We start from the raw sequence: 17961 nt of genomic DNA on the forward strand, positions 1-17961 counted from the left end.
GCATTCAGCAAGAGGAGTATCGGATAGGTCTACTCTCCCTTTCGTCTCCTCCTCTGTTCTGAGAAAACAATCGTGTTGTTCTGAAACATCTGATTCCTCTGCAATTGGCAACAATGTGGCTAGATTCAAAGTGCTGCACCTTTTTATGTGCACATGACTCGCTAACAGTGTCCATTCGTAACTGGACAATCGAGCAATAGTTAAGTGCTGTGTCTTGGTTCTATTTAACAACGTGTCTACTGCATGTGGGACCATCACGACTAGTGTATTATTCATTACTAGACCAGCAGACTGTCGAATAGAAACAGCTGCTGCTGCTGTGGCTCTTAAACAACTTGGCAATGCTTTAGCTACCAGATCCAAGTCGACGAAAAATAGGCACATGGACGCTGCCTACCTCCAAACAACTGAGTCAACACAGACAATGCACAGCCCTCTTTCTCGTGGACATACAATGTGAAAGGCTTACTGTAGTTGGGGGTACCCAACACAGGAGCCGAACATAATGCTGTGCGTAATTTGAGAAAACTTTTCTGACACTCTTCAGACCAAGGAATGGGATTGGGTGTATTTTTACACGTTAATGCCACCAAAGGTTTGGCCAATAATGAAAAATTTGGAATCCACTGTCTACAGTACGATGTAATACCCAAGAAAGCACGCACTTCTCTTTGTATTCTAGGCACACTCAATTTCGCTATTGCCTGAATTCTCTCTGGGGTCAGTTTCCTTCCCTCCTTCGATAAGAGGTGACCTAAGTAGGTCACTTCTTGTCGGCAGTATTGCAGTTTGGAAAGTGACACCTTATGATGCAAATCACACAGATGGCGCAATAATGACAGCGTTGCCTTTTTACAGATTTCCTCAGTATCTGCAGCAATGAGCAAATTATCAACATACTGTACAAGAGTAGCAGCTTTAGGCAAAACAATCGTATCAAGCTGTGTTTTTAGAGCTTGACTATATATTGATGGACTTTCACAGTAGCCCTGAGGAGCGCGTTTAAAGCGGAAGCTGCGACCTCCTAAACTGAAAGAAAAAATATCCCTGCTCTCCTCAGCAATTGGGATGCTGAAGAAAGCATTCTTCAGGTCAATCACCGAAAACCAAGAGGCAGAAGCTGAAATCATAGTCAATAATGTGGTAATGTCGGGGACAACTGGGAATTGTGGCACAACTATTTTATTGACCTCTCTAAGATCAATCACGAATCTGTACACGGGTGGCTGAGAAGGGTCAGTTTGTTTTAAAACAGGCAGAACTGGACTATTGCAAACGTTGCCTCGTGTTTCTTCAATCACATCCTTTTCAATCAATTCATAAACGATCGCTAGCAACGCTTTTTCACCTCCACTAGAAATTCGGTATTGGGGAATTCGTGCCATTTTCACATTGGCTTTCAATGTTACAACATATGGTGGTATTTCTAAAAGACCCACATCATTGGGACCAGTAGCCCAAAGAATATCAGCAAGAAACGACAATTCTGCTGGAAGTTTATCTCTCGACAGGTACATGGGAGAAACCACTTTCTTACCTAAAGTAAGTTGTACTCCTGAAGGAGAACAGTACAAAGTTGCATATAATCGTTTTAGCAAATCCAATCCTAGCAAGTTTTCACCACAACCTGTTGTCAGAATAAGGGGTGCTTCGAATTCGCAAGGACCAACGGAAAGAGACAAAGGGTCAGAAATCGGATTTCTAACTGGGGCGCCATAAAAACCTACGGAAACGTTCGTTTCGCCAGACAAAGGTGCGCCAGGGAGTTTGGAGTGCATAATAGAACTCTTCATAGCACCAGTATCCAAAAGAAAAGGTTCCGACACACCTGATGTAATCACCTCAACGTATGGTCCAGTCTGATCTACTGGAACTGAAAGAACTCCCTCTCTTTGTCTATGGCTGTCCTAGCAATCATAAGTTTCCCAATTCTCACTTTCTGTATAGTAATCATCAACATAGTATTGAGCTGTTCTGTCAGATGTGTTGTTCTGCTGATCGAACCTATTCATAGAATTTTGTGGTGGAAGTGGACATGCGTTTTGGGGGACGTTTCCACGTCCTCGACCTCTAGAGGCTTGCTGAACACCTCGACCTCTTGTGTTTGAACCACCATTTGCACGCTGTAACAGAATTGGACAATTATTCTTAAAATGACCTTCTTCCTTGCAATATAAACACTGATTGGGGCCTACAGTGACACGTGGCTGAGTATACTCGACTCTTTGCGAGTTCCTTTGATACTGTTGAGGGTGCTGAAAGTTATTCTGATAGTTATTCTGACCATTATTATTATTTTGACTACCGCCACCACGTGGCGGATATGCTTGCTGCAACAAAACCTTCGTTTTCAACTCCTTAGTCTTTCTGTCCGCTCTGTCTTTCTCGTCTTTGTCCCTATTTTCGTAGTACTGTGCTGTAGCTAATATCTGCGCTGAAGACGAAACTGCCCAAGAACTTTCTGAATCATTTAACTTTTTACACAATTCTGGAAGTAGATTGTGGACGAATTTATCGACGAACAATCTCTGACCACCTTCGGTGGTCATATCCTGACCACTGTGATCGACAAATGTTTCTTCAAACCTGGTGAAGAAATCTGAGACAGTTTCTTCTTTCTTCTGCTTGCATGCGGACAACTTGTCCCAATTTACACGTATTGCAGGCATTATCGTTTTCATGTAATCTACTATTTTACCGGGGAGTTCTGCTATCAAAGGCTCAGGCTTGGCACCACCAATTTGTCGGGCATCTGTAGCAGCAATATTAGCCCATGAGTCACCTAATTCCTGATCATGATCTGTATGACGAATCTTACTCCATAGAGGCTGTGGAACAACATTCCCAAATAACATATCGATATCGGCCAAATTCATTATACATGATACAGCAGTTTGTGACAACTCTTTGTAATACCCTGCAGGATTTTTACGCGGATCAGGTAACGTCTGTTTGAGTGCTAAAACTTCAGCTCGCTTCCATGGGACATGTACCCATACACGCTGAAAATGTGGCAGAATAGGGGGGTTAGCAGTCGTGTTGCCCTCTCTCCATTGTGTGGGAACTTCTCTCATGGGGTACTGTCGCGCCTTTTTCCTACTAGATGTGCCATGCTCAGACTGTGACCCAGAAGCGCTCCCCTTACTCCGATATGATAACAATATTTCAATCGCTTTCTCGACATCGGGACCTACGATCATACCCTCTCCAAATGTAAACCGTACATGACACAATTCCTGCGGGATGCATTCTAAATCATTGTCTTCCAAATCCTCACAAAGGAAAACACACATCTGTTCGAAAACATATCTCTGTGTCGGTGCTTCCCATTGATGGAAGACTTCCATGACAGACTCTATATCATATTTTACAGTGTCCATAACCCATTTTCGTGCTAAATGATTCAATGAGTCTCTCTCTTGATAGTCAGGCAGTCGACTTCGCAACTGTCTGCGTTCCATGTTAGGGGTCGTGGTAGGCGACCCGAAAAGAGGCGAGAAAATGTTAGTGACAGTGCTGGCCATTTTCTGCCGAATGGAAGGTGAAACTGAAGGAAGGACAGGTGGAAGAATGGGGTGAGACAAGGCAGGGTCAGAAGCAATAGCAGAGGGATCTTTAGGAGAAACAGAAGGTGCACTAGGTGAAGTGGTAGAAAGCACAGGTAAAACAGAGGTGATCGGTGGGCCTTGAGGAGGCTGCACCAGAGAAGTATGAGCCAGCTGAAGAGTAGCTGGTGGGTGCTGTAGAGAAGCAAGAGGCAATGCAATTACAGGTTGCGCAACTAAAGGTTGCGGAGGTGCCGTAGCATTCTATGCATAGGGGGGTGGCGAACTTAACAGGTGTGACATTAACTGATCTTTTTCATGCTCTTTTGCTGCATCTTGCTTAAGACGCAGCAAAACTGGATAGCATTTATCTATCACCATTTTACGTTGCCTGTGCAACTGCTCACTCATCTGTTCTTCTTCATTGTCTTTAAACTGCATAGCAGCTTGCATTACTGAAAGTCCCCCTTCTCGCTTATTTTTCTTAGCTAATTTGATTTCTTTTTGTTTGGCTTCTTTACGCCATAGGCGGAAAGAGTCAAACATTGCCGGCCGGGCTTTCTTTTTGAAAAGTTTAACTTCAAGGTTATCTAAGATTTCGTATCAAAACTACCATATTGGGGCCATTTTAAGACACCATCTTTTCTGGTGTATTTGATCCACACTTCATTGTATGTGATGGGGCCTACCCCATGTTTCACATATAATTCGTAAGTTGGAGTTCCAACCGGAGGAACCGGACATGAGTCCTCCAATCGGGAGTCCCTATTATTACCACCAAGACAAAACAAATTTCCAAGTCTAAAACTAGGCATCTTCGCTCTCTAGTCTAGTTCCAAACTTCGAAGGATTATCGATTACGATAGTTCTTGTGAATACACAAGTCCCTCGGATTTGGTGCTTGCAAGTACCAACAAAACTATCCCAAAGGATACCCAAGACTAAGAACCACTAAGGACTGGGAGACGCTCCAATTATACTTAACTGAAATATCGATGACGTCACCAGAAGACTCGTCTCAGTGGTTCGCTCTACCAAACTTCAAGGGTCCAAATCAGGGCGATAGCCAGGGCAGCAGTCCTTCGTAGCCGTTGGGAAGCGGGGAACCTCGCAGCAAAGACCTTCGGACCACGTCGACATGCAGGGGTCGTTGAAGTGGTTGGCCGTCCTCCGGAACTTTCCCACGAAGCTCCTCACGAACCTCTGGCTGGGCTGGTACCACTGCAATCGCCCCAAACGTTGGGTGCCAACTGAGGTACTGGGTTTTTAAGAACCGGCACAGAACCGGCAACCCAGCGGTGTCAGGGTACACCCAGAGACCTCGAGTTCTTACTGATTCAGACCTACAGAAACTCAGAGTCTTCTAGGTGAAGTCAAGGATCGATTTTATTGGCTGCAACCAAGGTAACAAGTGTCCTAGAAGTACAACACACGGGGAGTATGTTCTCAGGAGACTGCTCGAATTTACAAAGTCAGGCTTCTCTCTTTATACAGAATATTCGGCTTCAGGCAAACATTCTTCGAATTTGCAACATATCATTTACAGGTTTTGGTTACAAAAGAAAAGCAGAGTCATGATGACATGTACATATTTCATGTCGTGCTGCCCACAACAAATCATCCGGCAAGGCCCAACCTTTCATCAGATATCGGTGGACCCCCAATAAAAATGGTTACCTCCCCACCATAAAGTAACTGAAGCAAGAAGAGTAGAGACAGATGGGAGCAAGATACGGCAGGTGTGCGCGCTGAAATGGTTTTATGGTTTGTTGAACCTTGATGCTATCTTGTTCGGCCACTGGGAGGGGAACTGACCTAACGAGTTCGGCCTGGGGCAATGGTTCCAACTTGTATAAGTTGCATAGGTCAAAGAAAAGTCGATTAAGGAGTATGTGTCCTTGTGGAATTGTATTCAGCTGGATTAAGGCCTATGTAAAGGGCAACACCTAAATGGAAGCCAAGGGTTCAGAACGCAAATGACGATTTCGGGGTGAAATCGTCACTCGAATGTGCTGAAAATGTATGTACATGTTGCGCTCGTCATTCTCGGTCTTTTGATACCAAATTCGTAAAACTTCAACGAACTTTTAATTCTCGAGTCCAGAACGATTATACGAATGCAAAATTTTCAGAACCACATGCCGTATCACATTTGGAAGTAGCATGTTCCTTCTAGAATGTGCAGCGAATGTGTGACCTGCTGGTTCCACTGGGTTGCTGGGTGCACTGAGCTAAGAGAGTCTTGGGTGGGAAGGGTGTCTCAAACTAAACTTAAGACAAACTTAAGTTTAACTTAGACAAAATCCTAGTCGTAAAGGTGTAGTTATGTAGCTAGGTTCGTCTGTAGATTTAAAACTGCAACTTAACATAAGCAGAGTTTTTGTATTATGAATAAGTCAGTAGTAAAGTAGTTGGTACATTGACTAGAGCAAACGTTTTAATATACTTATTCTTTTTTGCAGAATAATATCTGCATAACTACAGACATAATGGAATATAACATGTTACAATGCCTGCTATAACATCACGTACTATTACAACGCGGTCATTACAACGACCGCGTTGTTAGTACGCGAGCATTTACCTCGCAAGTCATTACAACGTCTTGCACTAGGGGGCACGCTAGACTTAGGAATAGTATTAATTACTATTCCCACTCCAGTTTGCATAACAATAGGGATGGTGTTGGAATTTATTTCCGATACCTGAGCACCCCCTAGTGCAAGTTGTTGTTATGACGTGGGATGCAAATGGATCGCGTACTAACAATGCAGGCGTTGTAATGACCACATTGTAATGGTAGCACAATGTAGTGACAGCATTGCAAACACTGTTTCCAGACATAATGCCGACAAAAGCTTGGAGGAAAAAAGTCCAGTATTTATGCAGAACTGAGACACAAAATGGGCAAAATGAAGAAAAAGTGGTGAAAGAAAAAAGAGCTACTGTTAAGAGGACAAAGTCATTAAAAAAAAGTATGAGTGGACATTTCCAAAGATTACAAAATAATGAAAATAACATTCAAACTATGAGAAAGAATAACAGTGGACAATATCTATATAGCAAGAACATATAAGTATGTAACAAAAATGGACACACGTTAACAAGGAGACAGAAGCAGTTTAAGGAAATCAGAGCCAGGATGTTTTATTGTAAAGTAATTATAAATCTACTGAGAACTATGAAAAAGTTAGAGGAAGGAGAGAGGAACTGAAATAGAAAGAACGAGTTGAGAGAGTAGTTGATAAGGCCTTTGCTTTGAAGAGGAAGCTTTTCATTTTGATTATTGTTGGACTTGGCCCTTCTGGCAGGTTCACCCCGGAACTTTTTGCCTTGAATTATAGTGATTTCTGGTCTTTGCGCACTTTGACACTGTGGCGCAGTGTAAAGTGCGTGCGCTCCCTGAGTGCGTGTGTGAGATAGGCCTGCCCTCCCATAGGAATGCATGGGGAATGTATGTGTCCCTGGTAGTTCCTGATGCGTGGGGTGTACAGACTCGAGTCTGGTATGTGCGGACTCGTGTGATTAAATGCTGCAAGATGATGTATGCGGCGTGTATGTGTCTGGTGGGGAAGTGCCACTTCTAGACATGGCTGTGTGGGTGCTGTAAAGGTGCTGGAGTGTGATTGGCTGGAGCTGGCTGGGATGCCAAGCTCCATGAGTCATGATGGGTCTGCCCGGTGGTGAGTGTGGAGATTAGCATGCTGATATGAGGGAGGGGCTGCACCTGGGTCCTGAATGGGGCTGGGCTTTCCCCACACAATGCTGGCTCCGCCCCCTGTGGTGCGTCTAACAACCCTAGCCTCCCTGGTGAATGAAAGGGGTGGTTGAGCCATCAAGGGTGCTCCAAAACCAGCTGCGACTGGTTTCTCCCCCACCCTGCACCTGAAGACAAACGATTTGTCTGTATAAAGAGAGGCTCTTGAAAGATGTTCTTGTTCTGGTTGCTGACTTGAATCTACCGGGGGCGTGCTGCTCCTTGGGCCCAGGGGAAGGCTTGCCTCCCTGGGCCCTGCCCAGCCCCTGGATACTTGATGGACCTTTCTTATGGATCTGGCTGCTTGGGTCCTGATAGGAGGGGGCTGCTGCTGGTGGGGCCCAGGAGGGACCGCCATGGGGGCTGTCTCCTGCCCTGTGCGCTGGCCCCTGGGCCCTGCATGCCCCTCCTGATGCCCAGGACCTTCTACTGTGCCTTTGTCCTTGCCCCAGGGCTGTGACTGCCCCTAGGGCCCCGTGAGCGCTTTATTTTGCATGCCTGCCTGGGCAGAGCGCTGTTGTTTTCCCTCTGAGGGAAGCGCTCCTGCCCTTTTTGTGCCCCAGTGTGCTTCGTTGCACTTTATTCTTAATTGCGAGTGCCACCCCGTTCATTTGGTTGTTTGGCGAGTGCCCACCTCGCTGTTGTGGTTTGAATTAATCTCGAGGGTGCCCACCCCTCTTAAATGCCCCCGAGATTCACCACGCGGCCCGAGCCGTGTGAAAATGGCCGCTGGAAGGAGATGTCCACCCTGCCGCCTGGTTGTGGGCGGGGCCGGGAGGACGTGGTTTCCGCTTCCCCCTGCCTGGGGGAAGCTTTTGTCTGCCTTCCAGTCTCCCGTCTGCTGAGGGAGACCGGAGTTGCTGCCCACCCGGGCCGCCCAGAAGTGAAGGCAGTGATGCGTGGGGAGGCCGGGAGCCGACCCCGCCTCCCCGGGTGGCCGACAAAGAAGTTCTGCCGGCTCCGCAGCACAAGAGAAAGAAGCCAGCAGAGAAGATGGCCAGATGCTGCCCGGGGCTCCCGTAAGCTGTGGGCAGGCCCGGTGGTCCAGCGGAGGACAGGAGTCCCCCGAGAGGAGGAGAGGACCCCCCCGCTGGAACCGCCGCCGAGAGTAGCCGAGAGGAGACGCCGCAGGAAGGAGACGCCGCCTCCCGACCAGCCGGTGAGTGCAGGCGCCCCCGCGGGTCGGCCCTCAGCGCTTCCTCTGTCCCTGGGTCCCTAAAAGGGCTCAGGGGGCAGTTGTGTATTTCAGAGTCCCCCGAGAGGGACTCTAAGGGTAGGGCGGCCCCGGGTGGCAGAGGGCCGCTCCCCCCAGCGGGCAGTCTTGTTTCTAGAGCCCACAAGGCTCCCACTCTGCCCCACAGTTGTTCACGAGCCCTGAGAGGCTCCAGGGGTCATTGTTGCTTCCAGAGCCCCCGTGGGCCGCCACGCATTGCTTGGGGCATGTTTCTTCCTGAGCCTAGATGGCTCCAACCAGGGGCATATTTGTTTTCAGAGCCAGAGGGCTCAGTTGGGCGCAGTCCTTGTCCTGAGGGGCCAGTGAGTGCCTCTGTCGCAGATTTGTTTTCCAGCTGCCCAGCAAGTAGTGGGCAGCTGCACCGTGTAGGTCTTTCTTTCCGTAGGGACATGTACTTTGGCTCAGGAGTGGGCGCACTCCTTCACCTCTACCCTGGCCTTCCAGCTGCGCAGCACTTAGTGCCAGCTGCAGCGTTTAGGCCCTGTTCTGTCCCTGTCCCCAGCTGCCCAGCAAGTAGTGGGCAGCTGCTACGTTTAGGTGTTGGCGCAGTGGCGCAACCTGGACTTGATGTAAGTTCTGTGCTAATGTGATTTTTGCGCAATTATGTTCTTTGATACACCTCTGAATGTTTTTAGGCATCATGTGTTTTCCTTCCCTGCACCTCTGAATGTGTTGTTTATGCATCATGTGGTATGTGCTTATACCCCTACAGGTATTGTGATACTTAGGTGGTTGTTCTTGCTAGTACAGGTGGTGCTAGTGAGGTCCTGGTTCCCTGCGGGACCTGTTCCTAAGGTGGTTAGGATTGCGTAGGTGGTACTTAACCTTTACCAGTGATTACTGGTTGTGTGCTTTATGTTCTATTTCGTGCTACAGTGATTTATATTCCATGTTCTAAGTGCTAATTCTACCAAGTGCTAAGTTCTAAAAGTGCTGATTCCTGACAGTGGTCCATGTGGCCCTGTCTTGTACATATCCCCTGTAAATTCTGCACGTGCCTGTTGGCACATTGTAAAGTGTGTGTTTTTATCTAATGTGTTTTGGTCTAATACAAAGGCTATTTTTATATATAACCTTGTGTGGAGTTTCCTTTGTGGTGGGCCTTGGGTGTTGTTGCTGGGGTGCGTGCGCAAATACTTAACTCACATAGCCTCCAAGTTTAGCCTTGCTGCTCGCGCCACGTTACCTAGAGGGTGAGCAGGGGTTATCTTGGCGTGTAACTCCCTTGCCCTGACTTAGGAGTGGTGGTCTCTGACTGACTTTGGCGCAAGCCCTGGCCAGCCAGGGATCCCATTTCTAACAATTATAAATTGAATGAAGACTCCTGACAAAATGATGTTGTACATGAGCAGAAAGCCAGAAAAAAAGATTAGTGAATAGAAGTAACTTTTGTACAGTTTTTAGTGGAGGATGGATACGCACTTCTAGTACAGAGCTTTTCTTTAATGGAGAAAGTCTTTCTTTAATGATGAAAGTTACCTCCAGGATAATAGATTAGTTTATGCTGTTGATTAAAGAGGATGATGTTATGAAATGAAGAATGGTAATCCTATAGCAAAAGAGGTGATGGTACCTAGATATGTAGAACAAGTTATTGGAGAACAGATACAAGGAAGGCAGAGTAAGGCGCCTGTATAGAAATGGAAGTATAGTAGTGTATTGTAGTATTCAAAAGCAATCTATTGATATATTAAGGACATTTCTACATCTCTTTCCAAGGCGAAGTTTAAAACAGAAAATAAGTACTTTATAAGGATTGGATCCTTTCAAGATTAGAAAGCATACACATTTTCAGAGACCCTCACCGGCTTGTTTATCAAAAAAAGTGTACCAAAGCACCTTTCATCATTTCAGGATGTTAGTTATACACCACTCAACCATGCAAACTTTAGTTAGGAAGCTGCACTATGTGAAAACTCCTGCTTTACATTTAGGAGAAATGAACAAAGCACTTTGGTATGGTACAGTGGCAGACATACAAAAAAGGTTTGTGATGATGTGCAGTTTTGTTTCTTTGGTCCTGAGCAGGATTCTAGGAAAAATGAAGAGTTGTTAAGAGGAGGAATTGCAGGACACGGATATTGCAGTTGATAGTTTTGAAGAAGACATTACTACATTTAACACAGTGTGAGCTCAAAACCCAGAGTATGTTTGTGTATGTTGTTGACACACTCACTAGAAGATTCAAACACAGACTGTTGACTTGTATTTAAAAAGTGAAAAAGTGAATTATGAAAACAGACATATGTTGGCTGTGTATTTATTTGTAGAGGAACGCTTTGACTTGTCCATACAGCAAGTTATATGTATGTAGTGTTACAATAAATTAGAAGATAATAAAATCAACAAAAGGTATATATTCTATGCTCATTTTGTAAGATAATAAAATGCCTGGTAAGATAGAAAAACTATGAATGTAAAAAAAAATATCAAAATGTAATATTCTTTCCAGCATGGTGAAGGGCCATTGTGGACTGCTCTTCAGCACTAACTACAACTCCACAATGCATGCAGCATGATGCCAGCAGGCAAAACTGTGGAGCCAAATCTTGAAGTTGAGAATAGACCTCTGAAGGGACTCTCTGCACCGGTGTTGTTGTCGCTGCTATTTAAGTTGAGGGTCCTTCAGCCTTTTGTTGTCTTCCTGCTGCCGCAAGATACTTTTTTGTTTGTACCCCTTGACAATGTTTTGAGACATATGGTGCATTGTGCAAATCTGCTCACTATGAACTCCTCTTAAAGAATGTTCAAGATGGATACATGGGTGTGTTCTTATTCTTTTAGTTGAAAAGTGTATTTTCCAATTATATTCCTTTTTTCCTAGTGACATGATTTCTGTTTTTTTTTTTACATTTTATTTTTGGGTTTTGTAAAGTTTAAAAGAAAAGTTGATCTTTTTCATGGTAACAAAAATGGCAAATGGACAGGAGGAATTGTTAAAAAATGCACTAAGAAATGTGGAAAAAATATAAAAGGGGCGAAAAAAATTGCATGTACGATTTTTTGCAGCATTGTTTTCACAATTTTGCAAATTTTGTAACACACTGCTCACCAGTTCTTATAACAACACTAAGTCCATGCAATACGTGGCCATTCTTGAAAACTCTGGAGCATTATCTGTTGTGGTAGTCTGCACCTCTGAAGGGACTTTCTGGCCTGGAATTGTTGCTGCTGCCACTGATGTAGATGGCCCTCAAGTTTCCCTCTACTATATCGACTTTTGTAGACGTTTTCTATGATAGATTTTAAGATGATATAAGATGGACTTCGTCCCACATCAATATTTTTTGTTCATCTCTGTAGAGAGGGTCTTGTCACAGACTGTGCATTGCACTAGTTTTGCAGCAGTTTTTGATTGCCCGTTAGTTTGGGTAACAATGGGTAGTTTGATGGCTGTTTGGTAGCTATGTTCTATTAGCGAGTTCAGATGTTGAAAGTTATTTTTGAAATTGTTGTTTTTACAAATGTGTTGTTAAAATAAAGTTAAACCAGTATGTTACTAAACAGCTACACTCAAACTTTGTGCAAAATATGTCTATATATCTGTTTTACACTTTGTCATTTGTATTTGTGACCACTGATGTCATCGCGACCACCCTTGCTGCTGTGAAGACAGAAAATGTATTGTTGATGTAGTTATTTCAACAAATGAATACAAAAGGGAACATTAAATTAGTATCTTACTAAATAGCTACACTGAAACGTTATGTAAAATATGTCTATATATGTGTTTTACACTTTGTCAAAAACACCCAGTATTTGCATTGTGTCCTTGGCAATTTCACACATAGAACCACACAGGCACTACCTATGCAATCATACAATCACCCAAGCACTACTCATGCACTTACATAATTACCCAGAAATTACAAACACTCACAGACCCAGTCAGCCACTCACCCACCCAGCCACCAACCTATACAGCAAATCACACACCCACTCTCAAAATTTACAGGTTATAGTTCGGCAATAAAATTAGAAATACTTTTGAAATTCACTGAAAAAAGACAACGTTTACAGGGATAGCATAGTTAGGGATTAGCATTTAAAAAACATTAGAAATTCACAGAAATAAAACTAAAGTTACAGGGAAGTAATAGTTTGAAATATAATTTAAAAAACCTTAGAAATTCACTAAAAAAACAAAGGTTACAGAGACGTTATAGTTAGGCTCAAGTTTCACTCCTACAAAACCATTCAACTTCAGCAGTTGAGCTAACTATAACTTACGCCCCCGCAATGCACTGCTAATGACCTCACATATTACAACACTCATGACATGGTCAGTGACATCACTGATGACATCTCAAATGACATCACTGATGACATCATCCACAGAATCTCTGACGCACCAACTCATAACCCAATGTAACCATTACTACACCCACTCCAACGTCCACATTACCATTGTAACAACCATTGACACACCCAGGTCCTTTTGTGATAGATCATTTTGATGTCTCCACAATATGTTTTGGGCCCTTGCCTGTTGCAGGTACTTAGTCCACCCACACAAGTGGGGTACCATTTTTATCGGGAGACCTGGGGAACACTTGGTAATAGGAAATTTGTGTCTGGTCGATGATCCTACTACTTTCCCACACAGAAATATGAGGCAAATTAGATTTTTGCAGCTAAATTAGAGGTTTGCAGTGGATTCTGGGTAGGAAAGCATTGTGGGATCCAAGCAAGTCACACCTCCCTGGACTCCCCCAGGTGTCTAGGTTTTTAAATGTCTGGGATTGGTAGGTTTCCCTCAATGGCCGCCGAGCCCGGAATCAAAAATGCAGGTCACTCCCTCACAAAAAAAGGTCTTTTTGTAATCGATAATTTTGAAGTCTCTAAAGTATATTTTGGGCCGTTTCCTGTTGCGGGCACTAGGCCTACCCTCACAAGTGAGGTACCATTTTTATTGGGAGACCTAGGGGAATGCTGGGTGGGTGGAAGTTTGTGGCTTCCTCCAGATCCCAGAAATTTCCATCACAGAAATGTGAGGATTTTTTTTTTCAAAGTTTGGGCTTTGCAAGGGATTCTGGGTACCAGAACCTGGTGAGAGCGACACAAGTCACCCCATCCTGGATTTCCCTGGGTTTCTAGTTTAACATTTTTTACAGGTTTTCTAGGTTTCCCAAGATGCCGGCTGAGCTAGAGCCTAAACTCCACAGCTACTATTAAACAATGGGGTTACCCAGTAACATGCAGAACCTGCGGACTATATCATTAAATGAACAGTGGTTCTGCTACCACACACTTTACAAAAATTTACTATTTTCATCCCCACATACCGTGGGATTACATAGAATGTTTATAAAGGTATCTGCCTAAACACATGTTCAACAAAAAAGAGAAGAAAAGTATGAACTAATCATAAATGTTAGAATCAAGTTTAAACTTTATATGTTAAAGAATCATAGGTTTCTCTAAAACAGAACATACCAAAAATAAATTTAAAAAACAGGACTTATACACTAAATCAATGAAACATAGAAAAAAGATGTGAATTGTACATCTACCACAACATATTACAATACATACATGAATTATTTACATTACAGACAATTACATATAAACAGAGCGTGACACCATAATGTCTCAGGATGACTTAAGGTTGTATTTTTTTATAATGTAATGGTCAAGATGGACTAACGCTTCTTAAATGAGCATTGACGTTTTGACCCTTCTATAATCGTGAAAGTTGAAAGACATCAAATAGGGTCTTATCAGCAAAAAACAAATATAGCCTGTGTATAGCCCTTGCGGTCCCTCTAGGGATTCCACTGGTAGAGAAGATGGCTTCTTCCTGGGGCTCATAAATAGCTCCCAATGTAGTAGAAACGAATGGATCACTGAAAGAATATCGACGGACAGAATATCGACCATCAAAAATATCGTTGAGAAAATATCGACAGTCAAAATATCGAGTTTCTATCTACAAACAGGTAAGTACAAAAATATCGAGTTAAAAATATCGTTTACAAAAATATAGTTGTAAAAAATATCGTATTTACTAAAAACAGTGTTAAATTAAATTAATATTAATAATTAATTACTAAAATATACTTAAAATTACTTAAATTAACTTATAATAATTAAATAATTAATAAAAGTTAAATAAATATTTTTTTATTTCATATTTATTAAACATATATATATAGTAATAAAATATAATAAAATAATACCCAAAAACTGAAAACTGACCCTGAACTCTAAAAATACCCCTTTACTCAAAAACTGAAAACTGACCCTGAACCCTAAAAATACCCCTTTACCCAAAAACTGAAAACTGACCCTGAACCCTAAAAATACCCCTTTACCCAAAAACTGAAAACTGACCCTGAACCCTAAAAATACCCCTTTACCCAAAAACTGAAAACTGACCCTGAACCCTAAAAATACCCCTTTGCCCAAAAAACTGAAAACTGACCCTGAACCCTAAAAATACCCCTTTGCCCAAAAACTGAAAACTGACCCTGAACCCTAAAAATACCCCTTTACCCAAAAACCCAAAACTGACCCTGAACCCTAAAAATACCCCTTTACCCAAAAACCCAAAACTGCCCCTGAACCCTAAAAATAAAAACGATATTACTTCACTTACCTTAAAAACGATATTACTTCACTTACCTTAAAAACGATATTTTGGCTGTCGATATTCTGTCCTGTCGATATTTTCTCCAAACGATATTTTGGAGTCGATATTATGTCCAAACGATATTTTGGAGTCGATATTATGTCTGTGCACCGAAACGAATATAGGGGAAGGCTGGCACAACGTGCTCTTACACCACCTCGCGTGTCAAGCGCTTAGAGAAATCCTGTGACTTCAGCAAAATTAGTGGCACTCAGCCTCCTTATTCAAGTTCATTTGCATGTCAACTGGGTCATTAATTAGAAAACCCTCTCTGGCATCTTCCGCTCAGAGTCACCTCGCCTCCTTTAAGTATGGCAGTGTTCACTTGCTTCCTCGTTGAAAATAAATTCATTTGCTCTCCAAACTGGCTCGCACGAAGCTTAGCCGCAGCGCGTCTTCTCGAGATCCAATTTTTCCTGATGAAGACATGGCGCATTCCTGCTCTCTCTTTGCACTGCCGCACTTTTGGATGCCAAGCGGCGATGCAGGAACCCTTGCATGAGGGTGCCTGTGTTGCAGGCAGGAATGTAATTTGTGTAGGAAGGGACACCTTCCACAATCCAGATTGTTAAAGCACGTCTAATTACCTATGAAGGTATCCAGATGCTGAGAACACTGCTGCAGGATGGGGTTCCATTAAACAGCCATGTCTTAAACCCTTTCCTGAATTCCATGCGTGGAGGAAGAGGTCCGGAGGTAGGGTGGGTGGTCGTTTCAGGTCTTCACAGTGAGGTAGGAGAAGGAACATCCTCCACTTTTGCTGTGGTGGATGCGGGGTTTTGAGCGAAGAAGGAGGCGGCGTGCAGGTGTCTGGATGGTTTGTTGAATTCAGGTGGTGGTTGATGTAAACTGGTCCCTAGTCATGGAGGGCTTTGAAGGTATGGTTCGATATCTTGAACTTCATCTCTTCTGAATGGGGAGCCAGTGGAGCCTCCTGAGGTGGCGGTTGATGTGGGTATGCTTTGGGAGGTCGAGGATTAGTCTGGCTGCCAAATTCTGTATGGTCTGCAGTCTTTTCAGGGGATGTGAGGTGATTCCTATGTAGAGTCCGTTGCCGTAGTCCAGCCAGCTATTGACTAGGGCTTACATGACAGCCCGTCTGGTGTTGACGGGGAGCCACTTGAAGATCTTATGGTGCTTGCGAAGGGTAAGGAAGCCGGGGATGAAACTGCATTGATCGGTCCTCTCATGGTGATCTCTCTGTCCAGGAGGATGCCATGGTTGTGGGTGTGGTCGATTAGTGTGGGTAAAGGTTCTAGTTCAGGAGGCCACCAGGCATCGCTACATGGGGAGGTGATGACCCAGAAAATCAGCACGTCCGTCTTATCTGTGTTGAGATTGAAGCAGCATCATGTAGGAGTTGTTCCTGCACAAAACCAATCCTCAGAGGCGTTTTCCTCTTTCTACAAGTGCAGCAAAATACAGCACATGTGGAAAGTGGAAACAATGAGGAGAAATAAGGGCATTTCTTCTGGTTGCCCCTCACCTGGCACGGTTACTATTGTTAGTAAATCAGGGACGGTGCCCAAATCCACGGATGAATGCATGGAAACATTCACACTCCACCCATGGGATGCCTTCCTGGGGCAGAGTGGCGCAAGGCAGCAACTTGCATTGTTTTGTGTTATTCCAGATCTACTATGCCATATGCAGCCACACAAGGTGGCTCTGCGTGGCATAGGAAATCTCACTCAAGGAAGTGCGTTGCCCTTGCATCACCTTGCGCAAGCCCTTAGTAAATATGGGACTCCCCCACCCCCAGAGGCTTCTGCCTGACAGAAATGTGTGAACCTAGAAATGAAAAGAGGCAATTTAGCAACCCCATGAAGCAGTTGACATGGAGGACTTTCAGGGAGCAGGAACACAAAAACAAAGGATTGAGAAGGCAAGTCGAACAAATTTCCGAAAAACCAGCGGGAATTTCTGAAAACAAAGGGACTAGCACGAAAATGGACAAGCCTTGCAACGTGAAGTGTTGCCAGGCTTGATAAATACGATTCTTGGTCCTAAATACCTCTCTGCCCATGCTTATTTAGAAGAACCACCCCTTGACCTGAATGTAGAACCGCAAACCCCTTGTCTGATTCCCCAGCCGCCACACACTGGTCTGAGAGCCATCTCTAAAAGGTTGAGATGCATATTCCCTGACTGCACAGGGATCAGTAATGATGGGCGTGGGTCACGTGTAGCTTCCTAGTGTGCGGGAGGCTGATACAGGTGCTCACAGTGTGTGGTCAGGTGGCTGGTGTCATGTTTGCAGTCTGGTGAGCTGTGCCTTTGAATAGCGAGACCAACGCCTTGTGGTCCGTGACCACTAGAAACTGCTGCCCACGTAAGTACAGGTGGAAATGGTGGCATACCCACCTGATGGCAAGAGTATCACACTTGATTTGAGTCTATTGAGCCTCAGTATCAGAGAGTGCTCTGCCCGCATAGGTGATGGGGACCTACAAACCTTCTGTCTTTTCTTGCAGGAGCAACCTCCATAGTCCTACAGGCCTTGCATCAACCACGAGCTCCTTTCTTTGCCGAGGTTTGTAGTACACCATGGTGATGTCATGGGGGAGGGCATCTTTCACCTGTCTGGTCACTATACCCCCCTGGTGCCCCACTCCCATGGGACATCTACTCAAGGGTTTCCAAGAAAATCAGGATATCGTCACTTATATTCAACAACCCCACCAGGCCATAGAGGGGCACTTGGATGATATTTTGAAACACCTCTGCAGCTGAGGAGATGCCAAGATGGAGTCTCTGCTTCCTTCTCAGGCCTATATGTGTTGGAAAGGTGGTA

This window comes from Lissotriton helveticus, chromosome 9, assembly GCF_964261635.1.
Source record: "Lissotriton helveticus chromosome 9, aLisHel1.1, whole genome shotgun sequence".
NCBI classification, from domain to species: Eukaryota; Metazoa; Chordata; class Amphibia; order Caudata; family Salamandridae; genus Lissotriton; species Lissotriton helveticus.